Consider the following 13,891-nt stretch of genomic DNA (forward strand, 5'->3'; position numbering starts at 1 on the left):
GTTTCATTTCTCTGGGTTAATACTTTAGGAGGGGAGTTGCTGAGTTGTATGGTAACTCTACTTTTAACATTTTCAAGAATGGCCAAACCATTTCCCAAAAAGGCTGTACCATTTTACATCCCAACCAACAAAGTATGGGGTTCTTCATATATTTTCTAATACTTGTATTGTCTTGTATTTTTATTAACCATCCTAGTGGGTAGGAATGTGTTATCTTATTGTGGTTTTAATATGCTTTATTGAAACCTGTGTGTATGGAAGGCTTATTTTTCACAATGGAGTTATAAATTATTTGAATGCAAGGAATTTCACATATCCCTGAAATGGGGCCTCCTTATCTTGTGCCTCTAATAATTTTCATCATCAACTACAAACTAGAACTATAGAGACAACACTGTGTCTCACTGAGGGTCAATTCAAAGAACATTAGGCCAGTGCCCCTGCGATGCAGCATCACACACAACACACAGGTTGCTTGTCTCATTTTAATCTTATGCATGGATACTGGCCACCAATCTTGGTCCTCATTCTTGTAGCTAAACTTGAACTTTGAATTCCAGTTTCAGCACTTAAGCTCCTGTTTTGATAGCCCAATGGCACCATTACTCCATGCTTGGTATACTGTTTCTACTCGCCACTCATGGTCATGGCTAAACTTGCAGTATCTGCTCATTACCCTCCTTGAGTCTTGCTTGGAAGACCAGAGGCTTCCAACCACTATCAGGATATGAGGACCTTATCCATGTGACTTGTTCCTCCAGTTTTCTGTAGCTCAGAGCATCCATATTCCTCTACTGTCTGGTCTGGAGAAAGGATGTCATTAATCCCTCCTTCTGGTAGGTCAACAAAGTCCTAATTCAGACCCTCCTCTTGTCTTCCACAGCTCTCAGAAGAAGACTAAATCTATGGTAGCCCCACTTTTAATACTAGTTTCTGGATAATTACTATTTTTAGACTCTTGGCATTCCTCTTTCTTTTTTTCTTATGTCTTTAAAAGACTTCAAAAGAACTGCAAAATCCAGAGTGAGATCTATGTTTCAAAGTCACGTCCAGGGTATGAATCCTAAAAACTAGAAGCATGAATGACAGAGAACATATGATGTAGAGATGTTTATGTGAGCTAGAATGAGAGCTTTGCAGCTCAAAATGATGTCTTCAAATCTGGCTAGAAAAACAAAAACAAAAACACACCACTCTGACCTCAAAGCAACAATTTTCTCTCCAACAAAAAGAGTTCTGTGATTAGAACTGTCCTGACTTGCTGCAAATACGTTTCCAGAAGATTTTGGTGTGCCTCGTATTTAAGCATTATTCACGTTAGTAGAGAAATTAAATTCCTCAAATCCTGTTTAAGGCTGGGGATGGGGGGAAAGAGAGCAGGGAGATTTACCCGGTGATTCTAAAGTAGAAAACAGAGAGCATGACTTGCAGCTGTTCAGCTCCGTCTTAGACAAGAAAACAAACCTCCTAACCAGCCACCACCAAATACCTTTCACTTGGTTCCCATGGCAACACCTCTATCCTCGGGTGCCCATGATGTCTCTAATGCCTCCGACTAGTTGGATTCATTGGCACCTGCTCCCCTTGCCAGCTCTTGTCAAAACTTATTAGAATGAGAATCTTTTCCGATAGCACTAGTGGGAGAAGAAAGCAAACACATTTAGTTCACCAGAGATCTCTTTCAACTCTCAGGCAAGCCGGCATCTTAAGCTTCCTAAGGAGGAGAGTACTCACCTGGGCTCATTGTGTCCTGCCCGCAGGCGAGCATGTTGAAGCAGTCACTCCGCAGGTTGTGTCCCTCTGAAAGGTGTCCTTTCCCAGGGCTTTTGTCTACAATACCCAGGTTTCTGATGCCTTTCAAGGGAAGGAAAGAGTTAGTCCAAGAAGCAGGTGTTTTGGTCCTTCAGGTACCATCAGCCAATGGGAGCAGTCACTGGTGATGTAATGCTCTTAACTGCTCCAGCTTGAGGATTTAAGGGTGGGGATTTGGGGAGGTTTGGATTTTCCCTGGCCTATATTGTACTAGATTTTTCTCTCCAGCTATTTATGTCCTGTTGCTTAAGTTCAGGTTTTCTGGAGAATGAGAGGATGCTGCTTTTAAGACAGGATTCAGAGCAGAGCCAGACAAGCCGGATAAAACAGCCAGTGTGACAGCAAACTTTCTGCCTATAATCCGGTTGTGGTTTTATGTGGCTTCCTGAGGGAGTTTCAAGCGATCCCTTTCCTCCCTCGACCTGAGCTGAGCCCAGACTTTTAGCAGCGTAGATTCCTTGGTATCTCCTTTTTCCTTCAGCTCTTTAATTCAGTCCACAGCTGCCTATAAAAATTCTCCAGGACTGACATGGAGCTAAATGACCCTGGCCTTCTAGGGTGACTAACCATTCCAGTTTGCCCCCTACTGAGAGATTTCCTAGAAGCAGCAATTTAGGTGAAAAACCAGGAAAGTTCCAGGCAAAACAGTTTAATTAGTCACCTAAAGTAAAGCATATAACAAATGTTTGGGGGGAAGCTAAAGATATTAGATTAAACTTGTTTATTAGAAACATTAGAATAATAGACTAGAAATAATTAGAAATATTAGAAAATTCAGGGTCAAAAGACATGCAGGACTCTGAGTCTAATAATTTGGTTCCCTTTAAAACCTATTATTTTAAATATAAGTTCAATGTTGGTTTGGTGGTGATAGAAACAACCTGATTTTCTATTTTTTAGAAGACTGTGTACTTCTTTCCAAAGGCTTGTAGCTCTTACCTTTATTCTCTGCTTATCTTTTTGTTTGTGCTTCCCAAAGGAAATTGTCATCTTCTAAAGAAAAATTAGTTAATGTTGGGAAATTTACTGAATATATCATTGGGGAAATAGAGAAAGGGGTTTACATTGCATTCCCCTGAGAAATAAAAGTAGATATGTTATTTTGTTTAAGTTTCTTTTCTTGCTCATGCGGCAATGATGTCACTTGTATTCCTATTTCCAGAGGTTTTTCAGGGCCAGCACCCCCATAAGATTACTATACCATTTCTTCTTTATTTGTGTGAAATAATTAGCTTTACATTTACCTTTGTCTCCAAACTTATCTAACCCTAATTATATTTAAGAATGTGAAAGACATCATATTCAGGATATAGATTTTGTTTGTACTCAGCAAACATATGATTTAACATTTTTAGAAAAAATACCAGGGTTATGCAATTATTTTTAAAATGAAGTTCAGTATATTTCTTGACTGAGTAATGGTAGGAGCAATTTACACACACACACACACACACACACACACACACACACACACACACAGATTTAGATGTGGAAACCTGAGTTAACTGGCAACATAATTCCAATTTATCTCAATCATGTTTGAGCATAAGGCAGAAGTGATTTAAACAGTTGGCCTGCTGACCCACTATATGGTTTTGTAAATAAAGTTTTATTGGAACACAGTCATGCTGCTGTTTTTTGTTTGTTTTGTTTGTTCTTTTGCTACAAAGGCAGAATTGAGCAGTTTTGACAGAAACCATAAAAATAGGAACTATTTACTATCTGACCTTTAATAATAAATATTTGCTAACTCTAGATAAGAAAAAAAAAAAACAATAGAAAGAAAAAAAACATGAAAAAGGAAAAAAGATATTTGATGACACTCACTACTGCATTGCCTTTTGAGTTTTGATTTCCTTAGATAGACTGCCTCATTTTCTCCACCTTTCAGAGTCTTTTGATCAAAGCTTTATGTTTTTCCTTGGGTTGTAATTTTTAATTAATGGGAGGAATAGGGTGGAATGTGCTTAGTCCATTTTGTCTGGAATCGGAAGCCCATGAGTTTAATTTTAATGATTTATACATATAGCATCATTAATGTACATTTATTATAGGACTCAAAGAATTTCCGCAAATAGTTTATCAAGAAAATAAGTAGCTCAGCATAAAGTATAACAAACCAGATAATTCTGGAAAGTTAGCATTAACAGGGGCAGTATAGTGTCTACATTTCCCATGACTCACCTAAGAAAAGGGCAACAAGCCAGTAAAAGCAAAATTCATGAAGAAAATTTATATGAAGGCTGGGCAACAGGTTTTCTTACCTACTTCAAATTATGAGTCTGTCGGGCAAACCACCAACAGCTACGAGATCTGCACAGTACCAGAGTCTGTGATGAAAGAAGTAAACGTGAACGATGGAGCATATGATCCACATGAGAACCAAAGAACCCCCAAAGCCAAGGGACATGTATTGTAAAGATTGGCAGGCCATTATGAGAACAGCTGCTGAAACAAAAAGAGTTCTGTGTTTTTTAATAGTAGCTAAGTGTAAAGGTTCTGAGATAAGTCCTAACTGGCGTAGGGCAATCTGGTCCTTATAAGTTTTAAAAATAATCAGTCAGGACTCTCTTCTAGACCTGACATAAGGCTGAGGAAAAACTACTGGGGGGTAAAAGAAAAAAAAATGATTAAGATAAGAATAACAGAGATAAAGGAAAGAGAAACTATAAGAGGCAAAGCAGGGGGACAGAGCTAGTATATCTGACATAAGAAGCTACCATTTTTCTGCTAACAATACACTAAAACAATAGAAAATGTAACTTTTTAAAGTTTGAAAAGCTATCTGAATCAAGTTTCCATTTGCAAGTTCAGGAAATTTAATTTTGCATGTAATTGCATAACAGAAAAGCATTGAGGCAAAAATCCCATACAAAGTTACTATGAGGTAAAAAAGGAGTAGAATAGCATCTCTCCAGTGAGTAAAACAATGTCAGAAAGACATATTCAATAGTACAGATGAAAACTATACTGTGCTATTTTGAAATTAACTACAAAAATAAATGGATAAAATTAAATAACACTTGAAAGAATAATGTAAATCAGACAGAATAATTCAGAGCTAGGTGACAGAATTTAATAATTCAAAATAAAAGTAAATATTAGTATATAAATTAAGACAAAACTAGAGGGAATACAAATGTAAATGAAAATGACAAATAATACATTTAGAAAACTATAGAAAAAATTAAAAGGGAGATTTTAAAAAATTAAGAAAGTGATTGGAGACAGACAAAGAAGATGAAAAGTATGTATAATGGAGGCCCTGGAAAAACAAAACAAAACAAACAAAAAACAGAGCTTGAAGAGAAACCAAATACTAAAATCTATTGTTCAAGAAAAGTTTCTGAAATAAAGATATGAATATACACATTGAGATAAAATAGCATGCACTTGATAATATCAGCCCAGAATTACTAGCAGCAGAATGTGTTCTAGTTACAATATCAGTCTTTAAAGAAAAGGGAAAATAAATATACTTTGGACATTTAGACAAAAAAGACATATGAATTCTAAGGGAAATAAAATTAGATAACAATTAGATTTTTTATAGCAATGTTTTATGCCAAATAAAAATGTAGTAACATATTTAAAACACTTAAGGGAGGAAAATGTGAGTCATAGATTTTATACCCAGTTAAACTGATATTTAAATATAAAGTAACATATAAGAAAATATTATAACTATGGATAAACTCAGAGAATATTGTTACCTTATCTTTTCCTAAGGGGTTTACTAGACATCAAGCTTCAGACAACCAAAATGATTAGAAAGTCATTTTCATTAAAAAAATAAAGATACAAAACGTAATATAAAGGAAAACACCAGTATTACTTTAAGAAGCATTTATAATCCAGAAATAAATATTTCTGGAACTGGATTGAAGTCTCAAAATATTATCTCCCAGTGAAAGAAATCAGGACTTCATGGAGAAATAGCTGGATTTCTTGTCTAAAATATCTTGTCATACCAGATAGTGAGAAAGCTATCAGAGGCCTCTATGGTTATGTTCAAAAGACTCAGGAAACAACTTTTATGTACACCCACAGACTGAAGATGGGACAGTCTGAACTTCAGTAGAGAAAACAATTTCAATAGGTCTAAACTAATAAAACATGTTTAAATCCATGAGTTAGTAATGATACTTAAAATATATATATATATTATTTGTCATCTTCTGAAGATGAAAAGGAATCAATGTATTATAAAAAAATGGATAAATGAGGATAAATTGAACATTTAACTTTCTTTATGAACTGTACAACTGGATAACTAAATGGCATATAACATATTTCAAGGAACACCAGAGTGCTATATCAAAAGGAAAGCTTAGCTTTTCTCAATCCCCTGATATTTCACTCCTCTCCCTCTCTAACTTTTTTGTACAGAATTAATAAGGCTATAATTTAAAATAAGAAAATAAAGATGGAATGTGAATCATCTTCCTCATTTGACTTTGGGTAGTGGGTACACAATGCAATATACAGATCATGTATCATAGTAACATACACTTGAAACATAAATGACCTTATTAACCAATGTCACAGCAATAAATTTAATTAAAAAATAATAAATAAAATAGATGGAATGAAAGATGAGACAGCATCTAACCTTGAGCAGAAAGGAAAGTAGAAGTCCCACAAAAGAATACAGAGTTGAAGAAAAGACTGAATTGTCAGACAAAAAAACAAAACATAATGTTTCACAAAATGCTGAAATGGTCTTGGTGCCTGTGCTGACATGGGAGAGAGGGTAGGCGGTGGTCCAGAGAGGAGAGGGTAAGGCAAAATTGAGAGGTACACACCTATGGCAGGAGAGGGTCTCATAGAGAATGAGGAGGTATGGATCCAGTGTTAGCCTCCCTAGTAGAAGTGTAGGCTTGCTCTGTCAGTTGGTGAGCGATAAGAAAAATAATAAGAATAGTAGATCTCACCAGTTTAGTTTTCAGACTGTTAAACCACATAGCTGGGAGGCTCTGTTCTTGGGCTGATGTATGGACCAGGAACCTCTTCAAGTTGGAAGCTTTCCACACTGGGCAATATGTTTTAAAAACCACCAAATTATTTTTTTTATCCTTGCAATAAATATTTTCCTTAAAAATAATTATAAAATGGTCTGTACACTACTTAAATGCAATGCTTTTAATAAAAGAGTTGCTCCATAATTTGCAATTTGCTTTAAATATATTATGAGGATCATGGGTTAAAGTTTTCTTGGTGCCTGGGGGTTGTCATTATCAGTACTTGTTGACTGGAGCTATAATGTAGTTGTCTCCTCCAAGGTCTCTCTGAGGTCCGAGCAGCTATTTATTCTAGGTCTAAATGGTCCCCATTGAGTACGTGCCTTGCTGGAAGTGTCCACTTCTTTGCTTTCATTCTTATTTCTATCAATGGTGCTTAATTCTGTGCAACTGGCTGTTTTGTAGTTTCTGCAGGTTGGGTTAATCATTAAAGTCATTAAGATTGTTCGTAAAATATAAATTCATAGAGTGTGAGTTTTTGAGACTGGGATTTCAGATGTGCATCAGGATTTGTTAATGGGTTAGGAAATCAATTTAGTGGTCAGAATTCACTTACACTATATACATAAATAGAATAGAATGGAAAATACTTGTTCATCACACGTGGAAAATGTAAATGTTTTGTGAAATCTAGCATTTGTATAATGGTAGAAAATGTAAACTTTGAGTTATTATTTGAATGTGACCCACAGTAAGAAATCATTGAATAAGTTTTCAGACATTAGATTTTTGACATGTATCTCCCCCCTCACCCCCCACCCTCCAGCTTATTTCTTATAACTTCTTGATTTCTTTGCAAGTACTTGAGGGATTAGAATAAATTATCTCCATGCAAAATTTCTCTCTCTTAAATTTAACCTCATTAAGGAAGGGCCCTATGAGGCATCTAGTACTTACAGTGGAGCTGTTTTTAAAGAATAACCATTCCTACAATCCTGCCCTGGCCAAAGTGAGTGTGGCTCAGTTGCTTGGAGTGTCTTCCCATACGCGGAAATGGGTGGGTTCTATCCCTGATCGGGGATGTTCTGGAGGCAACCAAATGATGTTTCTCTCTCTCTCTCCCCCCATTCTTATCTCTAACATAAGAAAGAAAGGAGAGAGAGAGAGAGAAAGAGAGAGAGAGAGAGAGAGAGAGAGAGAGAGAGAGAGAGAGAGAGAGAGAGAGAGAGAGAAAGAAAGAAGAAAGAAAGAAAGAAAGAAAGAAAGAAAGAAAGAAAGAAAGAAAGAAAGAAAGAAAGAAAGAAAGAAAGAAAGAAAGAAAGAAAGAAAAGAACTCCTATTCCTGAAAAGACTGAGAGTTAGTACAAGCCTGACAGCTTCTTGAGATGATCATTAGGATAGAGAAGCAGTCACCACCAGTCTCAGAAGTAAGAGCAAGTCTCAGAGAGAAAGAATGGGAAGGGAGAAGTCCCTCACTCATCCATGCAGCATTTTGGATAGAAATGTAGGTCTGGATGTCTTTTCATTATGGTTTTACTCTGACATGCTAGGAACACCAAATTAGCCTCAGAAAAAGAGGCTTCCCGAGGTAGGGCCGAAGTTTCCTTTCAAATAATGGCATAGCTGGAGTCTTTGAGGTTGCTTTCCTACCCATTCCAGTTCACTATGGAAGTCTGATGGGGATACTTGGCAAGGGCCTGAGTCTAAACAGAAATAATCAGAGGATATTACTGCATTTATCTGAAACCTAAGCATGAGAAGAGAAGGTGGCAGGCAGGGCACAGATTAAAAATAGGAACAGAAACTCCTAACTCTACAGACAAGCTAAATATTTAAGTATTTATCAAATAAAAAGATGATGATGATGATGATGATTATGGTTTTACTTGCTTTACTCTTTTCTAGCAGATCTGGGGCAACATACAGACAGTTCTCTACCTGCTGGTATATATTTTTTTATGCTTCTTTACTTTTCTTCTCTCCATTTGCTTCCTGTTGTTTCAACTTTAAAAAAAAAAAAAAAGAAAGAAAGAAAAACAGACTTTATGCTATTATTTTTTATTGATTAATGTGTTAAGCTCATTTGTGCCAATATTGTAAAATCTCTGGATTGAGTACTTTGAAGGATATATAACTAGATATAAGTCAGTTGCTCCAGAAATGTGTAATGCAGGGTTGTGAGGGCATTGGGAAAGTAGAAGGACACAGATCTCTATTTCTCCCATGACCCAAATATATGCAGAGCACAATCCATAAACATACTTATGTTTCAGAAGACACTCAGACCAAGATTTCTGTTTTTTTTACTTTAATTTTATCTGGTAGATATCTGTCTTTATAATATTAAAACCTAGATAAACCCACTTGGTATAAAAAATATCTAGCTTGTTTGCAAAAGGCCATATTACTGCCATATTTTTAAACCAACATCTCAAGAGTTTTCACTGTGAGCTTACTTGGAATAGATCTACGTGTTCAATGAATTAGGAGGCATGGTTTCTTCCATGAATAATACAAAAACCTCAAGAAGGTTTTCCCAGAAACTCAGTTATCATTAGAATTAGTCAAAGAATGAAAACTTCTCCTGAAAATAATTCCCAGTAGCTCATTTGCTATGTAAACAAATCATGTGTCCTGAAGGTATGGTTGGAGTACATAAAATATTAAAATGTTGATACCTGATAGGTTATAGGAAGAGATTTAAATTTATGGGCAAGCATTTCCTAGAGCAGTGGGAGACCCTATGGTTCAATGAGTCTTATATTAAAAATAAGGCAAGGTAATATAAATTTGCCCAGAAGATAGTACAGGCATGAGTTTTATGCCCAGCATCACCATGACTGCAGTGCTGGATGCCCTTTCACTCTGGTGGACTTGTAGAAAATGAGCACTATATCCACTAATCAACCCATGCAGATGTGGCTAATTTACATTATTGAATGAAAGGTAAAAAGAGGTAAGAAAGGTGATGACTGTAAAATAAAAGTGAGTGATGACAGCACATCATGATTATAGAAGTTATACAGCCATGTGATGCATAATGAATGATGTTTTGATCAACAGCAAACCACATATATGACTGTGGTCCCATAAGATTATAATGGACCTGAAAAATTCTTATCACCTCGTGTCTTTGTAGCTCAATGCATTACTCACAGCTACTAATACAGATATAAAGAAATAAATATTTTTGGACAGCTGTACAATGTGTGTTTTAAGCTAAGTGCTATTACAAAAGAGTAAAAAAGTCAGAGAAAATTTAAAAGTTTATAAAGTAAAAAATTTACAGTAAGCTTAGGTTTATTTATTATCGAAGAAAGACATACTTTTTATAAAGTTCGTGTAGCCTAAGTGTACAGTGTTTACAAAGACTGCGTAGTGGACAGTAATGTCCTAGGCCTTCCCATTCACTCACCACTCACTGACTCCCCCAGAGCAGCCTTCTCTCCTGCAAGCTCCATTCATGGTGCATGCCCAGTACAAGGGTATCATATTTTATCTTTCATACCATATTTTTACTGCACCTTTTCTATGTTTAGATGTGCTTAGATACACAAATGCTTAACATTATGTTACAGTTGCCTACAGTATCCCAGTACAGTAGCATGCTGTACAGGCTTGTAGCCCAGGAGCAAGTAGACTATACCACATAGCTTAGGCGCGCAGAAGGCTATACCATCTAGGTTTGTGTAAGTCACTCAGTGATGTTCGCACAATGGTGAAATCCCCAAAGATACATTTCTTACAACATATCCCTGTCATTAAGTGGCCTTTTTTACTATGTTAAAAATTTTCATGTGCCTTTCCTCATGTCATCTTCAAGATAAACCTCTGATGTAGATTTTAGTTTAATTTCTAAACAGCAACAACCATCAGATGAGGACTGGCTTATTCAGTGTTAACAATCAAAGTGGTTTCTTCTGCTTGGTGGGCATGGAGGTAGGCAACACTTGAGTCAAGGCATGCCCCCTGTCAGAATTCCACGCAGTGAATGGACTCAAGATCTGCAAGCAGAAGCTGAAATATAAAGATTCAGCTTCCTAAGTGAGAAAAGCTGGAAAGAATTAGACAGGTTGTCAGAATCCCAAGTGTTCAGAGAGGGACATCTACACAGACATCTGAATAGTATAGTAACAACTGAGACAAGAGGCTTGTGCTAACTTGAGAGTCAGGAAATCGCGATTAATTCCAAATCTCACCTGTGATTATGCTGAGATTTCTAATCTCCTAATATCTCATCTTAACTAAATGTTTGACACCAAATCTATAAGAGGGGCATTATTATTGTACAATAATTGTCATGATCATTACCATCACCATCATCATCATCATCTTTACCAATAAGGAAATTGTGACTTAGAAAAGTTAGGTAACTTGCCCAAGGTCACTGAGAACCATGGTTTGAACTCAGAAAGAGTTCTCTTAACAAAACACCTGCTTATCCAAGTGAAAGCATCAGCTCATCTATTTATTTAATAAGTCAGTATCTATAGAGCACTTACAATGTGCCAACCACAGTGATAGGTTGTAGGTATTAGGTGCTCAATAAATAAGTTTACCGAATGAATGAATGAATGAATGAATGAATGAATGAATGAATGAATATGCTTGGATATTTGTGAACATGAACACACTAACTTGAAGCTATTGCCTTTTGATTTAACTGCTCTGCAGGATGCCATAGTGTAACGTCATACACTGTAGGTGGAAGCAATCTCCTGCAGAATGAATGGCTATGTTCTCATTGTCAGTTACCCAGACCCAAGGCCTATCTTGGATTAGAGAATGAGGGATGGAGAAGCAGGCATTAGACCAGAAGGAAAACAGAACTCCTGTTCTTTCAGTCCCCTAGAAATTAGGTCAAGACTTGGCAGCAGAGGTGCTCGGAGCACTCCAAGCATTGTGGGCAGCTTGTTCCTGACACAGAAGTGAATCCTGAGGATGAGCCTGAATCTCTGGGCTCCATCACCCTTGGCATTTAGTTGTCCTAAATAACCCATCTTTAGGTGTAGACTTTGAACATTCAATAAACTCTTATAAAGGAAATAGCCTATCCTTGGCTATAGTGGGAATGAGGCAATTTACAGCAAGGCCAGGGGAAACCTAAGAAGTTCTTTCCAGGAAAGAGTAGAGATTAAAATGTTTCTTTAGTTCTCAGTGGGGTAGAGACCTCCTGGGGACAGCACAGAAGAGGACAGTGTCATGGCAGTCTTACAGATGCTTAAGAGCAAAGGGAGATAGGGAATTGTTTCTAAACACATGTGAACAGCACTCAAGGGGACTCATATATTTAACTGGCAGGCATGTAGTCAGGAGTGGGGAATAAGGGATAGCAGGACTGAAAGGAGTTCACCTCACACAAATGCGATTTAATTTTGTGGGTGCTTGCTAGCATATACTGAGTAAACACAACCCCGTATCTGTAATAGTTGTTAACTGAATACTTATCATATAGTGACAGAGCTGAGCCCTGTCTGCAGAGTGGCTGGCTTAGTTCAGTGGGTGGCCATCACTTTCTTTGAAGCCAGGGCTAATGATGTTCACACATGCGACCCATGCCCACTGGAAGCCAGTCTTAGTTTTAGTTTTCATTCCTGGCACTGGCCAAAGCACAGCCCTTTCTTTTCCACTCTACAAAGCATAAAGGAGTCCAGGGAAAGTGTGAAGATATTGAAAGGATAAACTTAATTCTTTCTAATTTATATGTTAAATAGGTGTTTACAAACTATAAATAAATGTGAAACTCTCACGATGACACTGAGCAAAATGATCTGTTAAATGTCTTCCTGGCCCATTAATCTATGCCTACACTATCTTCAGATTAATTGATCTAAACATTCTTCCCAGGAAGCAGTCAGAAGGGAGGAAAGGAGAGCAGAACGTGGGCATGATGCTGTGAATTCATTCTGATGCTGGGGGATGGGAACGAAGCAAGTGCAGACTGGGAAGCTGTGTGGCGTAGCCAGAGCACAGAGCTGAATGCCCCAAGAAGAATTCACTGGAAGCAGAGCCGCCCTCACACACCTTAGAAATGCCCCATGACGGGGAGAGCAGGGTGTAGGCATCTTCCAAACTCTGCTGAAGTCCAGGGGAGGCCACCTAAGGGGTGAGTCACTGGTATCTCTGAATGAAATGGTTCTTAGCGAGGAGTCAAGATGGAAAACAAAATTAAACGACGACAGAATAGGCCATCCAAATGCACATTTCCTAGTTTCCGTTTAAATCAGGACCCAGGCAGCCTCATCATCCTCACTCAGCACCGGGTTCTTCTCAGTGTGCTGGGAGTGGGTTCAAGATTGGGGATGGGAAGCGCCTATGATCTGATCCAAACACCCCACTAGTGCATTCTCTCCCTCATGTCCACTGTGTCTGTCACCACCCCAGGAAGTCAGGAGATCAGTGGTGCTCCCCAGGAAGAACAGTTCGAGTGCACAAAGTTGTAGGGACTCACTGCCAGATGGATGGTGGCCCAGGGAATGAAACAGTCCCATCACAGGGTTAACCACTCTCCAGGGCGGCCGCATTTCCCGTGAACTCCAGTAAAAGGAAGCAACCCTGTGTCACTTCTCTTAAGCTTATAACTACAGGCAGACTCCCTGGGGTGAGACACGTCCACCGGAATTCATGCTTTTTGTTGGGATCAGGAGATTTTCACTGGGTAAGTGTGACTTTCACTTCTGACAAGCAACACCATCACTTGATCAGCACGTAATCCTTAGCAAAAAACAACAACATTTGGCTGAGCTAAATGGAAAAGCATCAGGCACAGACAGATTAGATTTTCCTTTAAATAAACATGGCCTTTCAGAAAGGCAAGAAAAACGTTTGGAGCAAAACATGCCAGGCATGAAAATTTCAGATGAATTATCTAGCCACCGTGAGCAAGAACAGGGATCACTCCACTGTCTCTGAATAGTCGGATCCACTCCTTTGTTAAATCAGTGAGAATGGTTAGAAGGTGTTTGTTCTCACAGGCAGAGGTGTCTCTCTTCTAAGGCCACATTCTGCTCTCCTCGAGTCTCACAGAGTATTCACACTCTGTGATTAATATTCACACTCTGTGATTATGTGATTAAATGGCCATTATTGAAATACTTGAAGTTAGTCCAGCCTTCAAC

The sequence above is a fragment of the Miniopterus natalensis genome, chromosome 7 (assembly GCF_054644295.1).
Source record: "Miniopterus natalensis isolate mMinNat1 chromosome 7, mMinNat1.hap1, whole genome shotgun sequence".
Classification (NCBI taxonomy): Eukaryota; Metazoa; Chordata; class Mammalia; order Chiroptera; family Miniopteridae; genus Miniopterus; species Miniopterus natalensis.